This window comes from Manacus candei, unplaced genomic scaffold (genome assembly GCF_025592945.1).
Source record: "Manacus candei isolate 608988 ecotype Guabito, Panama unplaced genomic scaffold, ASM2559294v1 h1tg000002l, whole genome shotgun sequence".
NCBI classification, from domain to species: Eukaryota; Metazoa; Chordata; class Aves; order Passeriformes; family Pipridae; genus Manacus; species Manacus candei.
The window spans coordinates 5354580-5375795 of NW_026138050.1; the positions used below are offsets into that span (position 1 = coordinate 5354580).

General features: G+C 53.7%; 1 protein-coding gene and 2 long non-coding RNA genes across 7 annotated transcripts in view; 1 reads left to right on the forward strand and 2 right to left on the reverse strand.

Moving 5' to 3' along the window:
• The window catches only part of ELFN1 (extracellular leucine rich repeat and fibronectin type III domain containing 1), a 105238-nt gene extending 99675 nt beyond the window's left edge, over window positions 1-5563 (reverse strand). For 2 of the 5 annotated variants that reach the window (XM_051777147.1, XM_051777156.1), the window contains exon 1: window positions 2250-2472. The gene's annotated coding sequence lies outside the window, so the exon portion shown is untranslated. Of the gene's footprint in view, window positions 1-172; window positions 194-2249; window positions 2473-2867; window positions 2958-5460 lie in introns of those variants that run through there. The other 3 variants (XM_051777163.1, XM_051777180.1, XM_051777171.1) reach the window with 3 other exon arrangements.
• Window positions 5564-15215: 9652 nt separating this feature from the next.
• Window positions 15216-20176, forward strand: LOC127466540 (uncharacterized). Its single transcript, XR_007902774.1, has 3 exons — window positions 15216-15667; window positions 17239-17306; window positions 19433-20176. It is a non-coding gene; the product is annotated as an uncharacterized LOC127466540 (long non-coding RNA).
• The window catches only part of LOC127466544 (uncharacterized), a 28421-nt gene continuing 24477 nt past the window's right edge, over window positions 17273-21216 (reverse strand). The window contains exons 4-5 of the long non-coding RNA XR_007902776.1: window positions 17808-17905; window positions 17273-17386 (exon numbers count right to left, since the gene is read on the reverse strand). This is a non-coding gene — a long non-coding RNA (uncharacterized LOC127466544). The remainder of the gene's footprint in view (window positions 17387-17807; window positions 17906-21216) is intronic.

A 21216-nucleotide genomic window follows, 5' to 3' on the forward strand; every position in this document is an offset into this window, starting at 1 on the left:
GCTGTCCCAGATCATGCCAAACACTGCCCGAGGCTGTGCTCCCTGCTCATACCCCCCCATACCACCCCTGAAGTAGTTTCCCCTCTCCTCCACCCTTCACCTCACAGCCTTGCTGGTGACTCCACCAGCTGCCCCCCCCAGCCCCAGCACAGCTCAGAACAGCACAGCCTACCTGCAGGAAGCCCCCAGCCCCACATCCTCTCCTCCTGAAGCTCCTCACTGCCCTGCAGCAGCTCCTTCTCAAGCCTCTCTTCTCCACGTGGCTTCCTAGTGCCCTTTGGTGAGAAACTATGTAATCCCAGGCTTTTGCTACACCTGGAGCTAACACCAATTCACAGCCAAGTGCCTGCAGCTGGGACTCTGCGGGCGATGCTGCGCTGCTGTGGCTTTTCTCAGCATGAAATCCCGGCCCTGGAGCAGCCGGCAGGGAAACTCCACCCAGACCAGCTTGGTTAGGATGTGCCTGGCTGCTGCTTCCCTTGTCCCTTTGGAACACAGGACTTCACTGATAAACCTCTCACTTGTCCCCAGCACATGGGGACAAGTGCATGGGGAAACAACTATAGGAAAAAAATGTCCAAGGATGGGGCTGAGACTTGACAAACAGAGGGGAGAGCTCTGGGCTCTCTAGAGCATGGACCTCTCCATGTCTTGTCCCCATAGCAGTTTCTCCAACCTCAGAGTTACATCCACAGTGACTCGTAAACCTCCAAAGCACTGACCACGTCCTTCTGTTTGCATGCATTGTGCACTCCTATATTTAGCATACGATGGGAGAACAAAATAAATAATCCACAGCTCACAGTAACAAACCTGGCACCTAGAACAAGCCAAAAGCTTGACCTTTCATAGTTAGGCATCCTGATGAGAGGTTAGATCTTGTGTTTTCTGATCATCAAACAGGAAAGCATCAGCCAGGCAGAGAGAACAAGCTCTTATCTAGACCTGATTTCTCTCCCCTCCAGGGGATCCTGTAGGATATTTCAGTTCTCTCTTGCTCACTGTATGACTCTTCCCTCCCCCAGTTGCTTGAAATCAGCCAAATTCACAATCTAATCTGGCCGGGAGTCAAAGGGGAGAAAAATCAAGTCCTAATGCAGTGACTACTTTGAATGGGGAATTGAAGCCAATCAGAAAGGCATTATTGATCCCTGCTCGGAGCACCTCGGTCAGGGAGGGGAAAGCTGCGGGCAGCCGCAGAGCTGCCCACCACAGCCAGCCTGGGCTGCCCTGCCAAGCCTGCAGCGTTCCCAGCAGAGTTCCCAGCACCCGCCTGGGCTGGGAGCCGGCTCCGTCCGGGACGAGGAGAGCACCCACCACCCCTGTGCCAGCACTGGCGAGCAGTAGCCCATGGCATGCACTAGCCCCTGCCGTGGACCAGCCCACGTGTGTGCGAGAGCGTGACCCGTGTGCTACCGACAGCGCTGTGTTTGTGTGCAAACACTTCCAGGGTGCATCGCTGTGGTGTGGGCCCGTCTGCGGGAGCCGGGCTGCTCCATCGGACGGGGGGTGTGCATCAAGGGCTACGCGCGTCAGTGTGGGCCAGTTCTGCAGGAGAGCCAAGGGCAGGCAGCAGTGCTGGGGGTGTGTGAGTGAACGAGTGTACCTGTGCCCCCCAGAACCCGCCTGCGTGACTCCAGCACAGTCCCCGCGGTAGGCAGGGGCAGGCAATGGGCGGCTCAGCCCGGGCAGAGGGACAGAGGCAGCAGAGGATGGGGAGCAGCCAGGCAGGGCTGGGCTCAGCTCTGGGCATCCCAGGGTGCGATCCCGATGATCCGGCCCGCGTCAGCGCTGGCTACGGGCTCCTCTGCCTTATGTAACCGCGGCAGGGACGGAGCGGCAAAGGGGGACGGAGAGCAAGCGGAGAGGAGCTCCCCACTGAACCCAGCAGAAGCTGGATACCCCCGGCAGAGCAACTCTAGATGCCAGGCCGAGTTGCGTTGCCACTGGGCGGGCTGGCCCGGTTCGGGACTGCCCCGATGCGGGGCAGGTCTGGCCGCCGGTGCCAATCCCCGCCGAAAGCTGCCGCGGGTTCAGCCAGTGGGGACGCGGGGGTACCGGGAGAGGAAAGGAGTCCTGGGAAGTCTGGGGAATCCCACATTTTGCAAAGAGGCAGGAGGGAAATACGTCCCCTAAAAAAAACCCCAAACCTGCACGGGGTCCCGGTAGCTCCTGTCCGTCTTGGGCTGTGCCCCCCAAACCTGCCATCCCGGGCACTGCGGGGCCGTGCAGCACCGGCACCCCCTTACCTGCCGGCGTCACGTCTGCTGCTGCCTGCCCTGCTCCGGCTCTTCTTCCTCCTCCTCTCCTCCTTCCTCCTCCTCCTCCTCTCTCCCTCTCCCTGCTGCTTGGGGCTCTTTATGGAGATTCATTCATTCATGCCTTCCCATCGGTCCCTCAGCCTTTCCCTGCCTCCCGGAGGCAGAGCGTGTGACGCCTCGCCCCTTTCCAGCCACTTTCTGCTGTCACAGAGCGGCGCTGCCCCAGCCCAGAGGGGCGGCCGGGCTGGGACACGCGTGGGCAGCGCCGGGCCGGGGGAGCGTCCCCCAGCGCGGGGCGAGGGGGTTGGGCGGGCGTGGGCACTGCACCGACCCGCCCTAGGGGGTACAGACCGTCTCCAGCGCCCATCATCGGGGCGTCGGGTCGCCTCCTTTCCTCTCTGCCCTCCATTCTCCTCAGCCCCACGCCGGGCGCTGCCCAACGCCGCTGGCTCCCACCGAACAGCGGCTGCTGCGGAGAGGGCGCGGGTGGGCTCGCACCCCCGGCCGGTCCCCGAGCAACCCTCGCCCCTCCTTTCTCTCTCTCTGCTCGCCCGCTCTATCCCATCCCAGCCCGTCCTTCCTCCCCCACTCCCGCTGCCTCCGCACCCGCGCCAGGACCGCATCCCGCTCGGCCGAGCGCTGCCCCATCCACGCCGCTAACAGAAGCGCTGACTCAAGCTCGGAGCGGAGCGGCGGAGCCCGACGTGGGGGACCAAGGCTCCGCAGCCACCGGGCATCGTTCCCCTGGCCGGTCCCATGTCCCCCCCTCCCGCCCCGCCCCGGGGAGGCTGCCCCCATGCCGGTGGCCACTCGCTCCTCCAGGTCACTGGTTAAACTTCACCCCTGCTCCAGCCTTCTCCAGGACGGGGGACCCTCCCTGCCCAGTGCTGCACTTCGGGCAGCTGAGGACACGTTCACGACCGCCACCGACAGCACTCCGCTGCCCGCTGCCCCCCGCTGCAGGGGCAAACCCAGGAGGTCTGGGGGGGGCTTGTGAGCCCTTCAAGGTGCCAGGCAGCACAGCGGGAGGTGCTGAGGGGGGTATTTTAGGTGCTAAACTCATGCGGATTGCCTCATATCTCCACAAGCACGAAGTTATTCTTTCCAGCTAGACAGGGCGGAAAAATCCGCTTTTTCCCTTTAAAGACACCGTCGGAAATATGAAGAGCAGCTCCCGAGTTTGGGTGCTGCCAGAGCCTTCGGAGCAACAAACCCTTAACTTAGGGTGAAACCCTTTAAAAACGCTTCCTGGAGCGCCCCGCCCGCTCCCGCTGAGCCGCGCCGTTCCCATCGTCGGTGCCACCCCCTTTGCATCGATGCCATCAATTTCTATTAACGATCGCTTTATTCACCGCTGCAAACTTCTAAATATTTAATCCAGCGCGAAACGGCGGCGGAACGCGCGGAGCTGACGGGAGGAGGCGAGTCCCCGGCCGGGGAGGCGGGAACGGCGGCTCTGCCCCGGGGTAGCCTGGTGATGCCGGTCCCCCCCTTCCCCTCCCTCCGCGGGGCTTTCCTGGGGCTGTAAATCACATCCTGGACGTGATCAGCACCGCAGGTCCCCCCGGCTGCCCGGCCCGGGAAGGCAGGGATGAGCAGCGGTGAGGAAGTTTCTGCCCAGGGAGAGCTGGAGGAGGAAAGGGGGGATGAGGGGAGGCACCCCGACGGGCCGGCATCTCCGCAGCATCGGGACGCGGCTGCCCGTCGGGTCCCGCCACGCACGGAGGGAGCAACCTCGCTCCACAGGGAACGGGACGGAGGCTGGGGACCGCCGGGGGTTTGGGCTGGTTGGAAGGGTCCTGCCCAGGGAGGAGGGGCTGCCCTCCGCTGCCCTGGCATCCCTGGGTACCACGCACCAAACCCCGCGGCCCCGAGGACCCCCAGCCCCGGCTGATCCTCATTCAAAACGCAACCAAGAAAATTCTTTGGCAACTCCGGCGGCGGTTCAACACCGGCTGCGCCGACGGGCGAGTGCCCCAGTCCGACGGGCAGGTGTCCCGGTGCTCCGTGCTCTGCCTGCATTCAGGAACTTTACAGCAACATCTGTCATTATAATTAAAACCGCAACACACCCTCCGGGCAGGAACACGTTCTCGCGTCGTCGTGTGTCCGTTCCCCTCAACCCCCGTCCCCCGCCTTCTCTTGAAAAAAAACAAGCGAAAGCGGCTCAAACTCGCAGGCGGGCACCTGCCCCCGACTCCCCCGAGCCATCAGCGCGACGGCAGCAGCACCCGGCGAGGTCCTGGGGACCGGCCCCCCCCTTCCCGGAGCACGGACACCCCCCCACACCCTCCTCCACTAATTTTCTTTAATTAAAGCTCTATGTGCAGCGCGTTTGGCGAGGACAGAAATAGCCGCTGAAGGAGCGCGTGTGGGGGGAGAGGCAGGTCCCAACTGCCGGCGTGGGAATGCAGAAGGGATTGGGGGGGCGAGGGCAGCAGAGTCGGGGACTGGGTGTACCACAGCCCCCAGCCCAAGACTGGGAGCCTCTGGGGTTATTTGGGGTGGTGGGCGAGAGGCCCTCCCGCCCCGAGCGCTCCGCGCGGCGATGTGGCGACCCAGGCGGAAGCCCCCCACCCCCGGGGGGACACTGCTGCCCGCGGCACCGGCTTTTCCTCCGGAGGAGGACCGGGGCTTCCCGCAGGCAACAGTTGCAGCGGCGGCCGCAGGGGCTTCCCGGGGATGCTCCGGCTCGGGCGCGCCCCGCAGGCGGGGGGAAGACTCCGAAGTGGGGATCCCCCATGGGCGGGGTGGGGGGGACACCGGCCGGTGGGGTTCCCGGCTCCGCGTCCCCAGCCTGGCCGTGGGGAGCTGCTCCGGGCCCGATCTCCCCACTGCCCGGGGGAGAAGGGCAGCGAGAGCTGTCCCGGGGGACCCTGGGGACCCCTCGCCCGCGGATGGGAGGGAGCCCCGCTAGCCCCGCCACCAGCCCCGCGGTCCCCTCCCGCCGGAGCCCCAAGCTGGGCTGCAGCCGCCAAAAGTTTGGCGACACGGAGCGGCCACCGGGGGCTGCGCGGGGCTCGCCGGGCACTCGGGGCTGGCTCGCCGGGCACCCGAGGCTCCCGGGCAGCGCGGGGCGCCGCGGCGGGGCGACACTGGGCGCGGGGCCGGTGCGAAGCAGGGCGGGGGGCTCCGCCCGGGGTCGGGGACGGCGCGGGAGGACCGGGCGGGCTGCGGCGGGGGCTGCGGGCGCACCTACCTGCTCCGGCGGCGGCTCCCGGTGCTCGGCGGCGCGCCCAGCCCCGAGGCGCGGTGATGGGCGGCGGACGCACCCGCGGCTGCGGCTCCCCGCGCCCTTCCAGGCGGGCGGGCCGGGGGCAGGAGGCGGGCAGGGAAACGCAGCCAGAGCCGAGCAAATCCCAGCGCTGGAGCCCGGCCTCCGAGAAGAGAAGGGCTGCAGCTCCTCACTGCGTCAGGCGGAGAGCCCTGCCCGTGCAGGCGGCGCCGGGCAGCGCTGCCAGGCCCGGGGGGCTCCACCGGCACTGCTCGGCACGGCTCGGCTCGACGCGGTTCGGGTGGGATGGGATGGGCAGGGCGCGATTCTGCTCGGTGCGGGCCGGGCGAAGGGGTGCGGTGGGGCACTGCTCGGCTCGGCTCGACTCGGCTCGGCCTAGCACGGTCCGGTTCGGCTCGGTACGGTTTGGCACGGCCGGTTCGGCTCGGTCACGGCTCAGTTCGGTTCAGCACGGCACGGCCCGGTTCGGAGGAGCACGGCTCGCCACGGCTCGGTAGGACCCGGCTGGGTCCGACCCCGCTGTCACGGCCCGGAGCGATAAGCGGCTTGGCCGGGAGAGTCGGGCTGGCACCGGAGGGGCGGCGGGGGAGGGGGCTGTGTGTGTGTGTGTGACACTGCGTGTGTGTGACACAGAGCGTGTGGCACTGTGACACTGTGTGTGTGACACGGTGTGCACGCGTGACACTGCATGACACTGTGCGGCACTGCGTGTACGCAACATTGACACTGTACTGGTGACACTTGCATGTGTGTGACACTGTGTGACACTGTGACACCGCGTGCAGCACTGTGTGCAGCACTCTGTGTGTGACACCTTGTGAGAGTGGGGTTGTGTGTGTGCAGGGTTTGTGAGGTGTGAGTGTGCATGTTGGGGACATTGGCCTCTCTGTGTGGGTGTGCCTGTGCTTGTGCATGTGTGTGGTGACACTCTGAGGGGGTGAAGGGATGAGTGTGTCAGAGTGTGTGTCTGTGTGTTGGGGTGTACCTGAGTATATGTGTGTGACAGGCAACGGGGGGGAGTGCAGGGGCTAGGGTGTGTCTGTGTGTCTGTATTTACACACATGTGTCTGTCTCTCTGGGCCAGTGTGAACATCTCTGTGTGTCCCCATGTGTGCATGACAGCCACCCCACCCCTCACACCAAAGCTGAACCTCCGAGAGCCAAACTGGTGCCAGCTAGGCAGTGCCAGGGGACTCTGGGAGTATGGCTGGCTGAGAGAACTGTGACAGTGACAGGGCTGGACCAGGACCACCACCCACGGCTCCCAGAGGTCCCCAGACCCTGTGCTCACTGCTTCCCAGGCATCCTCCTACCTCAGACCACCCCTTGCCTGTACCAGAACCTGCCATCCTGCCTCCTCATTTTGGGCAGGCTTTTTTATGCTGTTTTAGCAACACAACACACCTCTAATCAGGATGATTAAAGTGTGGATGGCACTGAGCCAACCCTTGGAACAGAAGTGCTCTTCTCTCTCCCCAAGCACTGTTATTTGAGGTAAAGACTGGCCCGTGCATTTCTTGTGATGGCTCGAGGTGTCTCAAGTCATCTGCAAAACCACCTCCAAGCCTGCAAGTTCCTTTTGCAGCCCTGCAAGAAGGTGGCAGGGCAAACGGAGAAGGGTGGGTGCAGGAGAGAAATTTTACTCCTTTCAGTTTAATAGCAACAACACCAACACCACCACAGCCAAAAAACCTGAAGCGTGGAATAATAGAGCTGGGAGACAGCCTGGGAACAGGCAAGCCATGGTCCCTCTCCAAACAGCAGCTGGCAACCTGGCACTGTGCTTGGCTGCATTAGACACACAGCCCAGGGAAAGCACCCATGAAAATGCAGGAGACACCCCTGCATGATGGAGAGGATGGGCATGGAGAAGGGATCCAGCATTCCCTGTTCCATGGCCATGATCTGGTTCCCAGCCCAGTGGGGAGGCTGTGAGGCTTGGTCTCTGTGCTATCTGGTTGCCCTGGGTTCTTCTATTCCTCATCCCCATCCCTGTCTGTCTCATGCCCTCAAAGCACGGAAGACCCCTTTCTCCCAGGAGCAGGGATATCCCATTCTGCCATGTCCTATGGGATGCCCCGAAGCCAAGGAGTTCCTATTGAAATTGCTTTGGACTAATAAATCTATAGGCAATAACATGAAATAGTGGGGACCACCATGACAGTGGCTATGGGGTCAACTGTCTTCCTGAGGAGGCTGGAAATAAGAGGTCCCATTCCTCCTCTGCCTTTGCTGGAGGAGGAACAGACTGGCTTCCCTAGGCAGGGAACAGACACTACCAGGTCCCTGCTGGTGCCAGGAGCAGGATGTCAAAGGGTTCAGCCCCCTCATCAGTGCCACACAGATCCTGGGGCAGGCAGGAGTACTGGGGGTTCATGCCAGCCCTGGAGCTGGATCTGGCCCCTGGCAGCTGGAAGAAGACTAATCCAGAAGGGACATGGATGCCACTGGCACTCCGTTGCAGGTCTTTACCCATGGAGATCAGCAGTGAGGAGAAAAAAGATTTGCCAAAGGCTCCTTGCAAATTTGCTGCCTGTTGGCACGCAGTGCCCTGCTTCTCAGGGCTGCTTTGGGAGAGGCAGACCCCCAAACCTCAAGCCTCACCCATGGATCAAGGACAGGCTTTAAGCAGCATCATTCCTACCAGCTGGCAGGTCACTGTGGGGGAAGGGGGGCTGGGGGGGGAGACTTGGTGCTATCAAACAACTTTGCAAACTGAGATAAATTAATAAAAGGAGTAAGTACTTCTGAGCAAGCTGTTCCAGTTCTGGGAGGAAGTGACGCCAGCCCAGGCTCTGGCCCCTATATTTAGTAAAAATCTAAACCAGACATTGATAATATTATTAAAGACAGGAAGGAGTAAAAGAAGACGTAGCCATGCTGGGATGACTGATCTATTTACGCGAGACGGCGGAAGGAGTGCTGTGAGAAAGGTGTCTCAGGTCAGGAGAGCCTCTGCAGGCCCTTCCTCTCCACCAGCAGAAGAAGACATCTGACACAGCAGGTTTAAGCAGCCCTAACCCAGTTTAACAAGTGGTACAGGAGGGAGAGGTGGTTAATAAAACATTGGCTGCTTCTCTCAGTGATGTGGAGGGGGTATGGGAATGAGAGCTCTCCTGCTGCCTTTTGGAGCATCACCTAGAAGGAAAATGCTGGCCAAGGGACAGAGCATTGGCTGGGCACTGGTCCATTTGCCCATGCAGAACAGGGAGGCATTGAGTTAGATTAGAAAACACAGTGTGACCTTGGGTGAGTGATGTGTCTTCTTCCTGCTCAGGGAAGGGACTTCGTTGTTCCTGTGTGGTGCCCACAGCAGCAGAGATTGACTCTGGATTCTCCTTCTGTTGCACTGACTGGGATAACCTGGTGTCCTCTGAGAGAGAAAAGCACTCACCAAAATAGGGGAGTTCAGAGGGAAAGGTGGCAATGTGACAACCATGTGACTGCCTCTGTGCAGAGCCTGGGGGAGAGTCAGAGGTTTCCACCCTGCCTGCGTGGGACCCCACGTGAGCAAGGAATGGAAGTCTGGTGTCCTTTGCTTAGTTATACTATTCCTCTCCCCTCAAAAGCAATGGCTTCAAGTGTCTTAAAAATCACAAGCACCTGAACCCTTTCAATGAGACCCACAACAGCAACAACCAACCATGCACAGAGGGTGAACGTCCTACCAGCCTGGCTCCACCCGGGGCTCCCACCAGGGCTCTGCCTCCAGCTCCCCTCTGTGCCGTGGGCATGTGCAAAATGCACCCTGACAGGGAGTTCTCACCAGCAAAAAGGGAGGATGATCCTTGCAGGAAGGGCATGATCTCCCCCTTCACATCCCTACAAGGCTGGCTAGTGTCCCCTTGCTTGGTGCAGGAGTAGATCTGCCCCACCACGTGTCCCCATCCAGCAGGACGAGGGGATGCTGCTGTGTGGTTCCCAGTGATGCACCAGAATGGCTGTGGGTGACTTGCCATCCAAGGGATAATTTTTTTCAGCCTGAGATGCTTCTTCACTGTTGTTGTCAAATCCAATCTAAAAATCATCAGACTAATTAGAAAACAAAAAATGACATTTTACGGGCTGTTAGTGCTGTAAGTGGACTAAGGCCTTATGGTATTTAAAGAATGTTTGGAAAACAACAGCGATATTTACATCTGGGAAAGTTACCAGGCAGAAGCTTCATTTCAGAACATTTTTGTTTAACATATTCAGCCTTGGTGATGACAAATATTACTGCACATCATTACCCCAATTTTTCAGGGTGTTAATACCTCATCCATTGCAAATTGTATCTGCTGTAGACTTGGCAGCTTGGATGGGTTTTTATAGGTTCCCATTTGTTCTGAGTTTCTTTCTCATTTTTGACTTTGAAACTCTGAAGAAGTCAATGAAAGTCAGTGAAAGGTGACAGGAGTGGGGACAGGGGACTCCTGCCAGCCCACAGCCCAGGTGCAGGGAGGTTGTGCATCATTAATCGCTCTGCTCACCACCTGGAGCTGGTGGAGACATCCAGGACTGGTTTGATCTTTAGTTCTACCTCTGCTTGCTGGGCCTGGCAGATAAGGGGATGTCCATGAGGGTGGTGGAGTTGTCATGTCATTGTATTGACCACTGAAGTCTCAAAATGGGCTTCATTTGGTCCCATTCATCCTTGATGATGCTGATCGCTGTCTCCCTACTGTGCTTGCATCCCTGTGGAGCATAAGGGATCCTACATGTATGATTTTGAATTCAGTACAGCACAGGCTGGATGTCCTTTCCCAAGGCCCCAGGGGACATATCCCACTGTTGATGGTTTCTTTTGGCCCCTCTGGATACCTTGACATGCTACTGTAGTGCAGATTACATAGCACCTTCCTCTTGGGACCTCCAAGAAAGTAAACAGAGTGAATAATTCACAATGAGCTATTTATTTAAAGATTTTTGTCTGTCTTTTTTTTTTCCCTCTCATATGAACATTGTCCATGAAGAAAATTAAATTCTCCAGTGCAGCTTTTTGGTGTTATTCACGAAACTCTTTGAGGAATAACTCTTGGCTTGTGCGTGCTTTCGAACCAAAGAGTCTGCCACCAGATCTTCAAATTGCAATTTGCAAAACACACAGTTCGAACCATGCATGCAGGGCAAAATCCACCCTGCTTGCTTAGCCACGTCCAAACAGCAGTGGATGGAGAGGAAAGCCTTGTCTCTGCCCTCCTTGTCACTGCACAGATCCAAGCAGAGACATCACGATCCCCATATTTACAAGTGGTCACTGATGTGGGGGCCTCATTTCAGACACCATTTCAGACACCAACGCTGTGCCGTGGGTACCTGAGGTTTAGTCTCCTTTGGGGTGGTGACAGAGGCAAGTCAGTCTGGATCTAAAGGTCTTCAGAGCAAAACTTTTCCTTTGCTGCTGTGCCTTCAATTCTCCTACACCCCTGATATCTTCAGTGACCCTTTGCTTGGTGAGCCTCACCTTGTCACTCATGAGGGACATCATCTGTCCCTCAAAAGGCAGAGCTAGTCCAAGGCTTGTCGGTGGCACTGGCCAAAACAAGTGACGCTATTCCAGGGCTGTCATTAAAATGAAGCTATTCTGCTTTGCCAAAGCCATCCCTGAAGCTGATCCCAGCAAGAAAGGTTGACAGAGAGCACATGCCTGCCTTGGAGACATGTAGATGCAGCACGACTTACTTTTTATTTACAGAGCATCAGATTGCACATTCCCTAAGAGCTCTGATTCATCCCTCTCAAACCCTAGAACAAATATTCTGAAATCAGTCTACAGCATGGGGACAGGTTTTGTTCAGTGCTTTGAAAGAGAGCAGGTAAAGTCATTACCCTCACTTTGCATAGCAAAAAATGATATGCATAAAGCTGCATAGAACAACCCTGCAAAGCTCAAAGGAAACAAATGGGCGACTTGCACCATGAATTTCAATGGGACTTTGTGCCGCCAGGATAATAGCCAGCGAGACAGTGAAATATTGCATGGAGAGACATTGGGCAGTAAAAACATGTTCAACTTGCTAATGTTGTGGAATATCCCACAATATCACACGGGGGAAGATTGCAGAGCATTTGGATGGGGACAGGTGGATCAGCCTGAGAGAGAATGGAGCACACATGGGCACAGGACAGGAATCATTTGGGATGGTGACTGCAGGGGTCTTTATAACACAGGGAATTACCCTGTGGCTTCTCTCTGGAGCTGCCCCCCTGGCTTGAAGGACTATTTATCCAGTTGTCTTTGAAGCAGCACCTGGTTTACAGGAAGGTCTCCAGCCAATTTTTCACATGGGTTAGCTACAGTGCTTGGAGCACCCGACCTGAGATGGAGATCTGTAGCCAAGTTTCTCATTACTATTCCCAGAAATTGCCTTCACACTGATCCCTGGCTGCTGAACACAGCCCACCTCAGGTTCCCACTGTTCTGTGATTCCAAGCAGGAGAGACAAGGCAGTTTTCAGGAAAAGGGGCTGGCACCAGACAGATCCTGGCCAGGGCTGCAGCATCCATGGCGGCATCCCAGCTCTATGGGGATGCCAAAGTGTCTCTGCCTCCTGTGAGCTTCCTTGTAGGATGCCCTATGGGCCATGGGCTCAGTAAAGCCTCTAAATATGGACTGAGAAAAATCACCCTCTTATTTGACACCCAGAGAAAAGGAGGCTTCCACATAACTGGATAACTCGCCCGAGGATGGAGTGAATTAGCATTCTTTAAATTAAAGAGCTTTAAACAGCATCTTCTCCCCAAATTGCCACTATATCCATTCCAATAGTTATAGCAAGTAGACCCAGAGGAAGAGGAAGGAGGAGGGAGAAAGCCAAGACAGAGGCTGGGCGATGCTCTGACATGGCAGGGAGGGGGCCAGGAGATGCCTGTTTGCACCAGGAGCAGCCGCACTGTTACCAAGGCAAAGGAGTTAAAGCAAGCAATTCCCTAAGGCACCCTACACTTTTATGGATTGCTGATGGTGAAAGCAGTAACTGAAAGGACACCTCTGAGTGAGCACTCATGTATTAAGCAGATTTGGACGTTGTCCCCATGCAAAACAGAGCGTGCCTTTCAAGGCTGCGCAACTCCTCAGGTGAGGGGTGAGAAATCCGAACAGGGAAAGCTTTATCAGGACCTTCAAGCTGCATTTTCAAGATGTCCACAACAAGGGGAAATGGCAGTAACATGTCTGACTGCCACCATGGAGACTGGCTACTGGTTCCTGTGTGTGGCCACCTGGTTATTTAAGGGTCATCTGTGTTTTGGGCCAAAGAGAGATGGGGAGAAAGGACAAACAGCCAAGATGTGTAGGTGAAGCTACAAGACAGGACTGTGGACATCTTAAGTCTTCAGCTCTGAAAAGAAGAAAAAACTGGAGATGGGTGAAAGTGGTGAACAAATCAGAAATTCAGATGGGAATCCAACTATTCAATCCACCAAATTTGGAATTAATGACACCATCTCAGCTTCTTCTCTTATTTTAAGACTGACCAGAGATCCAGAACAAAAATGCATTCAGGAAGAGAATGGAAATGGGTTCAAAACATCTCCTTTTCCCCAGGATCCCGTGAGCAGAGACCTCCAAGTCCTTCATCTTCTTTAGCTGGCTCCAGGCAGGCTGAGTGCATCCTTGAAATAAGAGTGTAGAGAGCAACTCTCCTCCATCCACACCAGCCCAGCGCCAGGACTCCGAAGGCAGCGCTCTGGTAATGCCCCTTTCTTTGGCACGACATTCAAAACAGCACAGCACCAGGGCTGCTGACTCACAGGTCCCCAGGTAAGGAAGGAGCCGCCAGGGAGGCTCCAAAGCTGCAAGCAGATCCTGCGACGAGACCCGGCCGTGCAGCGACTACAGCCATCCAAAATAACATTTGTCTCCGCCGAGACTCACAAGCCCCTTGGGAAGAGAAGGACCAGCTATTCAGCAACGCTGTCAGATCCCGGGGGGAACGTTTTGCTCAGAGAATGGGAGTTTGGAGGATTTCTGCAGCTTCCCCTCCCAGTCTCAATTTACCTCACCGAATTAAAAGCAGTGTGGGCTGGAAACGACGTTAAAAGGAAAAAGATGACAGAAAAATCACACTGAGTGTATTGTTCTGGATAAATAAGACACAGGCGTGTTGCAGAAGGTAGCTAAACCCATCCCACAAACGGTCTTCTCCTGCCAGGAAGATGTGACAAAAATAATTACTTGGTCTATACATAATTATTGTGCTGCTTTGAGCAGCTGCCTGCCCTTGGCACAGTTAAGGGAGCTTTTGCCTGATATTGGTTAATGACATTAACCATTAGCCCCTTAATGTCCTGACCTGCTAAGCAGGCTGGAATGTCTCCAATGATGGTGCTGGGCACCCACCTACGTGTCTGTCCATGCTGATGGGGGAGCACCACGTGCCTGTTGCAAGAGAAATGCTCCCAGGTGCCATTCCCAGTTGCACCAGTGCCTGGAGATGGATGGAACCCAGTGCAATCCTGCATCAAGATCTTCACCCAGGGGATACTGGTTGTCACTGGCAGGGCCATGTTGGCCACACAGATGCCAGCAGTGGTTTGTGGTACTAATGAGAGGTAGGATCAATGCTGGAAAACACAGAATTGTTTTGATGATGAAAAAAAGAAAGGGAAGAGGTAATGAAATCACTTTTTTTTTTTCTCCCCTGGGTGGAGAAAGTTCCAAATCTCTCCAGTTTTGGCCCAGCTGCCAGAAAGTGACCTGTTTCATGGGTCACTTGGGGAATCCTCCATGGAATAAATTAAATGCTCTTCATTTAATTCTCTCAAAGGAGAAATAAGAGTTTTACAACCAGCTGTCAAATGCTCAGCAGCTAAAATATCAACAAAGTATGACAGATGCAAGACCAAAAAAGCCTCTGAGGTTTCCTTTTATTGACTGGAAAGTCTCTGGTTTCTATCTTATTATCTTTCAAACTAAACTGATATGAGCTGAACAATCAGGAAATTGAAAAGCATCATTGGCAAAGACAATCCTCTCCCGAAATAGCTGACAGTGATGAATACCCGAGAAGACCGACCCATTGCTTGGGCATGGTGGGATCTAACAAAACAGCATTTGATCTCATCCCACACAACCCATTTGGCCAGAGCTGATGGAGAGCCAAACATCCTGCTTCTCCTTTATCTGGGAATAATCTAATGTTTGGGTCACGTGGAGCTGGGTTGCAGATTGATAATCGCATACTTGAAGATCACAGGCTATGAAAATTATTGCTGTGCTGGCTGGAATAAATTATGCAAAGCAATGCGTTATCTGGGAGCCTGCAACGCGCAGGCACACGCACACTTCGGTGATCTATCGCTCTCCATGCAGATGTTCTGCTGCAAAGACACTTTAATTAATACATTGAAAATACGTTTCCTGCCTTGTCTGAGCCGGAGATGAGCAGGGAAATGACGCTGAGTGGGGTAAAGCCCCCAGTGCAGAAGAAATGAGGAAGGGAAACGCAGTGATTTAAACCCAGTCAGAACTAAGAGGTGTCTGAGCTGGGGCCCGGTCGTGCATTGAGCTGGTGTTGGCAGGAGAGTGAGTGGCAAGAACTGGAGATGCCCTCCTGGAGGCACTATGGGGCTATAGCTGTAGCACAACCCCTCAACCCTTACTATTCCTTCTGCTGAGAACATCCCTTCACCCACTCTTCATCCCTGGCATTCCCGCTGCCTTCCTGTGCATCACCAGGAAGGACCCAGGTTAAGGCTCAGTGAGTCACTGTTCAAAGCGGAAACCAAACCTAACGCTTGAAAACTTGGCTCTTCCAGAAGGGCCACTGAAATGGAAAAGCCCAGTCAAGACACCAACCACACCAGCAACGTTTGGATATAAATACCTTTCCAGCCAGAGAAATAACCTGAGAAAGCAATTTCCACCCCTCAATGCAACTGAAAGGGTGGGACATCTGGGCTTAATTAGGAAAAGGATTTTTGCCTTTCATGCTTTTCTCCTTTTCTATTTTGTTTTTACTGACTCTCCTGCATCACCTATGAGACTCTTCCTGTTCAGATCAGTGAGGGAATGCAGTGGCAGCAATAAATACAAAGGGGCAATGATGTCACAGCTGTCCTCAGTGCCTGCCCTGGTAGGTGCAGCCCAGTGCTCCCATAAGTTATCCCTCCCCTGTGCCACTGCGGGCATTAGTGGTGGTCTCACCCACCACATCACAAGAGGAATCTTAAATCATCCCACCAGAAGGTGAAGAGACCCACAAAAGGATGGGAGAGGAGACTGGGAGGCAGGTCAGCAGGGCATAAACCAAACAGCAGTGTTAATTCAAGTTTGCATCCTGATGGATCGGGAGAAAATCCCATGGGGAAGAGAGGGCAGAGGGAGGTGGGGCACTGGGGCAGGAGGAAGGATGAGCCAGATAGCAGCCAGACTCCCCAGAGGGGGCACATTCGCGGGGACACCACTCAGCAAGCATGTCCTGCCCAGCTCACAGCTGATTTGGTGACACTGGGATTGTTGCAACCATCCCACACGTTCTTCTTGTAAAGTGATTCTTGGCCATAGCCCAGGATTAATCCTGGGTGGGAGAGTGGGAGACTGGAACTGTTTTCCTGTGAGGAGTACCTTGTGCCTGGAGGTGAGTGGGGTCTGATGAAAGAAAACAATTTACCACCCCAGGGTCTGTCCTCACCAAGGGGATGCACCAGCAGGTGGGCTGTGGGATGCAGCCCAGCTGGGCACCTCTGTCGTGTTCCATCAGGACTCAAGAAGAGTGATAATCAAAACCCCTGCATGAATCTAATCAGTATGGAGGGCTCTGGCCTCAAGCAGGGAGAAACCCAGATATATTCCCTGGAGAAAAAAGATGAGAAATTAGCCTTGCCAGGCTAGGGAGTGCTTTTAAATTGCAGCAGAAGTGTTTGAGAGATAGCTCTGCTCTCCACAGGAGCTTCTCCCCATCCTTGGGATTTAAGCCTGTTAAATAGTGGAGTATGATGATATTATCTGTTTGTATTGCACTTTTTATCATAAACAGTTCCCAAAGTGATTTGCTATCATGTCCTTTGAGAGCTGCTGAAACACAAGCCCTGGTGGGAAGCAGGAGCAGAGCAGCCACCACCCCACTTACAAGGGAGAGGAAGGGGGAATTTGGACCAAAAAAATCACATCCTCGGTTCCTCAGACCCTCACAAACCAGCAAGGATGTGGGATTTTTGGTCCTACCCAAAAGATCTGTGTACAAGAGAGGCCACTCTGTCTATCTGATGATAGACAGGTGGAATGACAGAGAAAATTCTGACCTTGGCCAGGTTGGGACTAGAGGCTTCTGGGAAAAGCATTATCTCCAGCCTCAAGCCCAACCCATCCCTCACTGCTCTGCACTGGACCCACATTCCTCCCACAGAACACAGCCTGTGTTCACCCCACCTGCCAGGCTTGAGCCACCATCCCTGGGCCTCGCTCAAGAACACATGGAAATGCATTTCTCCAACCCTCCTTGTGGAAAGACAGTCACGCAGCAAAACCTGGGGTTATTTCTGTAACCTCTGCTCAAAAATTGCCTGACCCACCAATATTAGAGCATGGACAGGGGGAAGGTGGTGTTAGAGGGAAAATGAAATGAAAAGTGGAGGGTCAAAAGAATGGAAGTAGAGAAGGAGTGAAACTAGGAGAGGAAAAGCAAAGGGAAGATTTACCTGGCAACAGCCAGGAAGGGTGGGAGAAGGAGAGATTCGTTGCAGCCATGCAGTCCCTGCTGCTGTGCAGTCCCAGAGGATGCATGCTGTGTCTCTCTCTGAGGATTTCTCTCCCTGCAGAAGTTGCAGATGAGATCCCAGCAGCTGACAGTGGCAGCAGAAGAAAATGAAGCAAAAACCTTTTCCAGGTGAGGAAATAGCTGCGTTTCTCACTCTCCCATTGACTCCAAGAGGTTAAGGGGTTGGCATCTGTTCTCCAGCTCCCAGCCTAGAAAAGGGAGGATCGATGGGGTTACGAACTCCAGTGGAAAGCAGAATCTCACTACTGTGTTTAGACATAAAATTAAGCAGTTTTTTCCCATAGTAACTGCTGGAAGAGCCCAAACTCTGCAGCCTCCAGGCCAAAACTCAAATAATCTGCTTCACCCACTGGGGTCTAGAGACCCCAGCTGCAGAATTAACCTGGCTGCCCTGACCTCCCCTCTGGCCCTTGCGTGGGGATGCCACGAGCCACTGGCCAGCTGCATACTTAGGACAAGTATTTCTGTGTGTTTTCCTTTGATACAGGAAGATGGACAGATACTTTGCAGAATCATTTCCTTCCCCAAAAGCCAAGCGCAGTTGCTGTGCCCAGTTCTCCTTCCTATGGCCACCTTTTAATCAGACAAACTGGGCACAGGCACACAGACCTTCAGAAGCATCGTGGAGCCTGCAGCTCTGTGCTGGGAATATCAGTGGAGACGCAAAGCGATTTCACTCACAGCCACATTGTTGCTTGATTGACACCCTGTAATAAAGAGATTCGCCACATAATTACTGTGCATTTGGGATGCAGCACCGGAGATTATTTTAACCCAGTGACAGCTTTAAACAGTAGTTAAAGTATATGTTTATATTAACGTTATTAGTTATTTTTGTGTCTTTTACACAAAAGGCTTTTCTTTGAAATGGCAATACAGTAAACAACGGCTCAAGCGTCTTCCAGAGAAATCTCTACCTCTACTTTTGGGTGAACTGTTGAAGCATCTGAGCTGAGATTAAACAAGTAACAGCTTGACTTGAGGGTAACAAGGGGTGCAGGATCAGATGCCACTGTCAGGAGCTTTCTATCTCTCACTGCTACATGGTAAACACAGGAGCCTGAAAAAAATCTCTTCCATACTTTGTGTCCTGCTGTGGCAGCATGTGACATGCTGCTGGTGACTGAGACCTGATCTACGTTAACGCACCTACAGCTGGGTACAGCCAGGATGGGACACAAGTGCTGTCATATTCAGGTATCTATCCCAACCTTGCCAGAAAAGATGTTAATCTGGACTTATAACAAATGAGAGAAGGAGCTCGGCATTTACTGGTAGAGAATAACAATAATAAATGATGGGTTTTATTAAGAAATATTACCTAGAAAGTTTATTTCTATTCAAGGGCCTCCAACAGCCAGCAATATAATAAAGAGGGAAAAGAAGATGGAAAGGGGGAAATTAGAAAAATGAAGGTGATCAAATAAAAACTCACGCCTGTATATGCCTTAAGTCAATTATACCTAGGTGTTGCGGTTGGGTTTGTGTTTTCTTGCAATGAAGGAAAAGCCTCATTTCATAAACTGATACAAATTATCCTGGAATCAAAATGAAAACGGGTGCAAAAGAGGTGGTGAAATATTATCAGTCAGCAATGGGAACACCGGTCGTTCCATCACTGTCAGAGGGAACTTGTGCCTCCAGCAGATGTGCAGAGCCTGGTACAGCTCCTGGTGGTGCCCCTACATGCCACGGGGGTAACACACCACCTGGGAATGCTCCTCTTCTCCTGTATTTGACTTATATCCACTTCTTGCTGTGACACTGAGATGGACACAACAGACTCGTCCTGGGGCTCGGTTGCATCTCTGCAGTGTGGTCACCCACCATTAACTATGTGACTCAGGCATTTTTCCCAAACTGCTGCTCAGTTCCCAGTCGGTAGCAGAAGTTCTCCTCATTTGCCCTTATGTCTGCGACCTTGCACTGCTGGCACTCTTAGATTTAATCACTTCTACTCATGTCGAGATCACCCAGGTCTTCTGGTATGACATTACATGCCTCTTATTGAGGATATTTCGCAGCATTGCATCTCCAGAGCATTTCATTAGCATAAGACTAATTTTTATACCAAGATCATTAATTAAAACATTATATGATGAAAACATTGGTATTCCTGAGACCTGCCCTTGAGAAACTTGCTGAACTGTCAGCCCTTCACTCAGTACTTCCCTACTCCCCATTGCCCTACCTTTTATTCCACTAATTCCCACCTCCTCTGGTTTAATTAACAGGACACGAGACAGGTGAGGCAGCCAGGCTGTGAAACTGCCCCGGAAGCTCCACAGCAGGACCCTCAGCCCACTCCTGGAGCACCATAAACCTTACATGAAAGGAACAGCCTTACAGCATTGCCACATCCCGGAAGGATGTCACTGTTAGCACTCACTGCATGTGGATCACCAAAGTTACTGTCTGTGTATACAACAAAAAGGAGGCTGGCAGGGAGGACACTGAAGTGCAAGGCACAAGAAAGAGAAGGTCCCCAATGGACGGAGGAAGCCACAGTGCCCACAAAGAGCCATTCTGGAGCTCAGACAATGCCCACATCCTCATAGCCCAAAGTCTTTTTAACTCTTCTCTCTGTCTGAGTGGCAGGCAAGAAGTAACCTCAATGATTGCATTTCTTTGTGTGACCCCATCTAAAACTTTCTGCATCAGATAAACAACTCCCAAGGGTCAATTAACATGTCTTGAGATGATTAGAGTCTGACACTGATGAAACCCAGCAGTAATTAGCAAATTAAAAAAAAAAAAACCTTTTGATTAGTACTCAGCATAATTCCCTCCAATTATTCAAAGTTCATGACTACAGGGGGTGGAATATCTCCAGGAATATTTATTTATATCCCTATTTTTTTCCAATCAACTTTGTGAATCTAGTTAATCATCAGCACTTGAACTTGTTAACTTGGAGAGTTTCAGAGCTGTCACTCTGTCTGATTGCTGGAGACAGCCCAGGGAAGAGTTTGGGGAGCACAGAGAATCCAAATTCCTGTCTCAGGCAAAGAAAATAAAAATAAACAATAAAAAACAAGAAGAAAGAAAAAAACCAACTCTCTGCAGCAGCAGAGAAAATAAAAATACAGTGCTTTCCCTCTCTTTGTTTAGAGTCACAGCTTGGTGCTGGCATGTTTTGCATCAGGCTGTCAGACAGTGCTTTGCAAAGGCAGGCAATACGTCTCCTTCTGCACATGGACAAAATCCTCCCTGAAAAGGTGCTCATGCCTGCGCAGTCCAAATATCTGGGCAGGAGCAGCCCAGGCAGCCAAGCTTCCCTGAAAATGTGCTCCATGGTAATGCAGGCAAAGAATGGCCTTAAGCTATGAAGGTCCTCGTCTGCAGGTGCAGAAAATCAGCTCCCCAGCCAGCCCCCCGCTGCGGCTGGGGCAGGGCTGACCTGCCCACCATTCACAGGAAGAGGGCAAGCCACAAAAAAGCTGGAATTGCTCTGGAAGTCGCTGTTGCCTGCAGGGAAGCTTTGCTAAAGCATTTCATGCCTGCCTTCAGATGGTATGAGAACAGTTTTTCTGCCCTAAATCCTCCCACATCCCTTCCAGCAGGAGAGAAGGGACCAGGAATCACAAAACCTCTCCTTCACTATCCCTGTCCAAAGCTGCTCCAGCGGCCACTGCTCCTGGGCTGGCTGAACACAGAGATGGGGTGGGGACCAGCATCCCCACAGTGCTGTCAGAGGATGGATGTGTGACCACATCCCACAGCCCCATCTGCTCTAGAACTACTGCTGTGTCCTTGCTCTAAGTGCCTCCAGACCCAAGGGAAAGGCAGATGAACAGGGAGTTATGATATGCCATCACCTCAGAGGTGGAGCAGCACAGGGCTTTACTGGGAAACTGCTCCAAAGGAGTCAGATTAAAGCAAAACTTTGATCTGACAGGCACCCTCTCGTCTCCTGACACAGGCTCTCAGCATCCCCATCTCTGCTGGCCCTTGCCTTCCACAAGCCACGTTGCTTGGGCAGAGAGACTATCCACCCTGGACTGCCCTTGCTGACTAC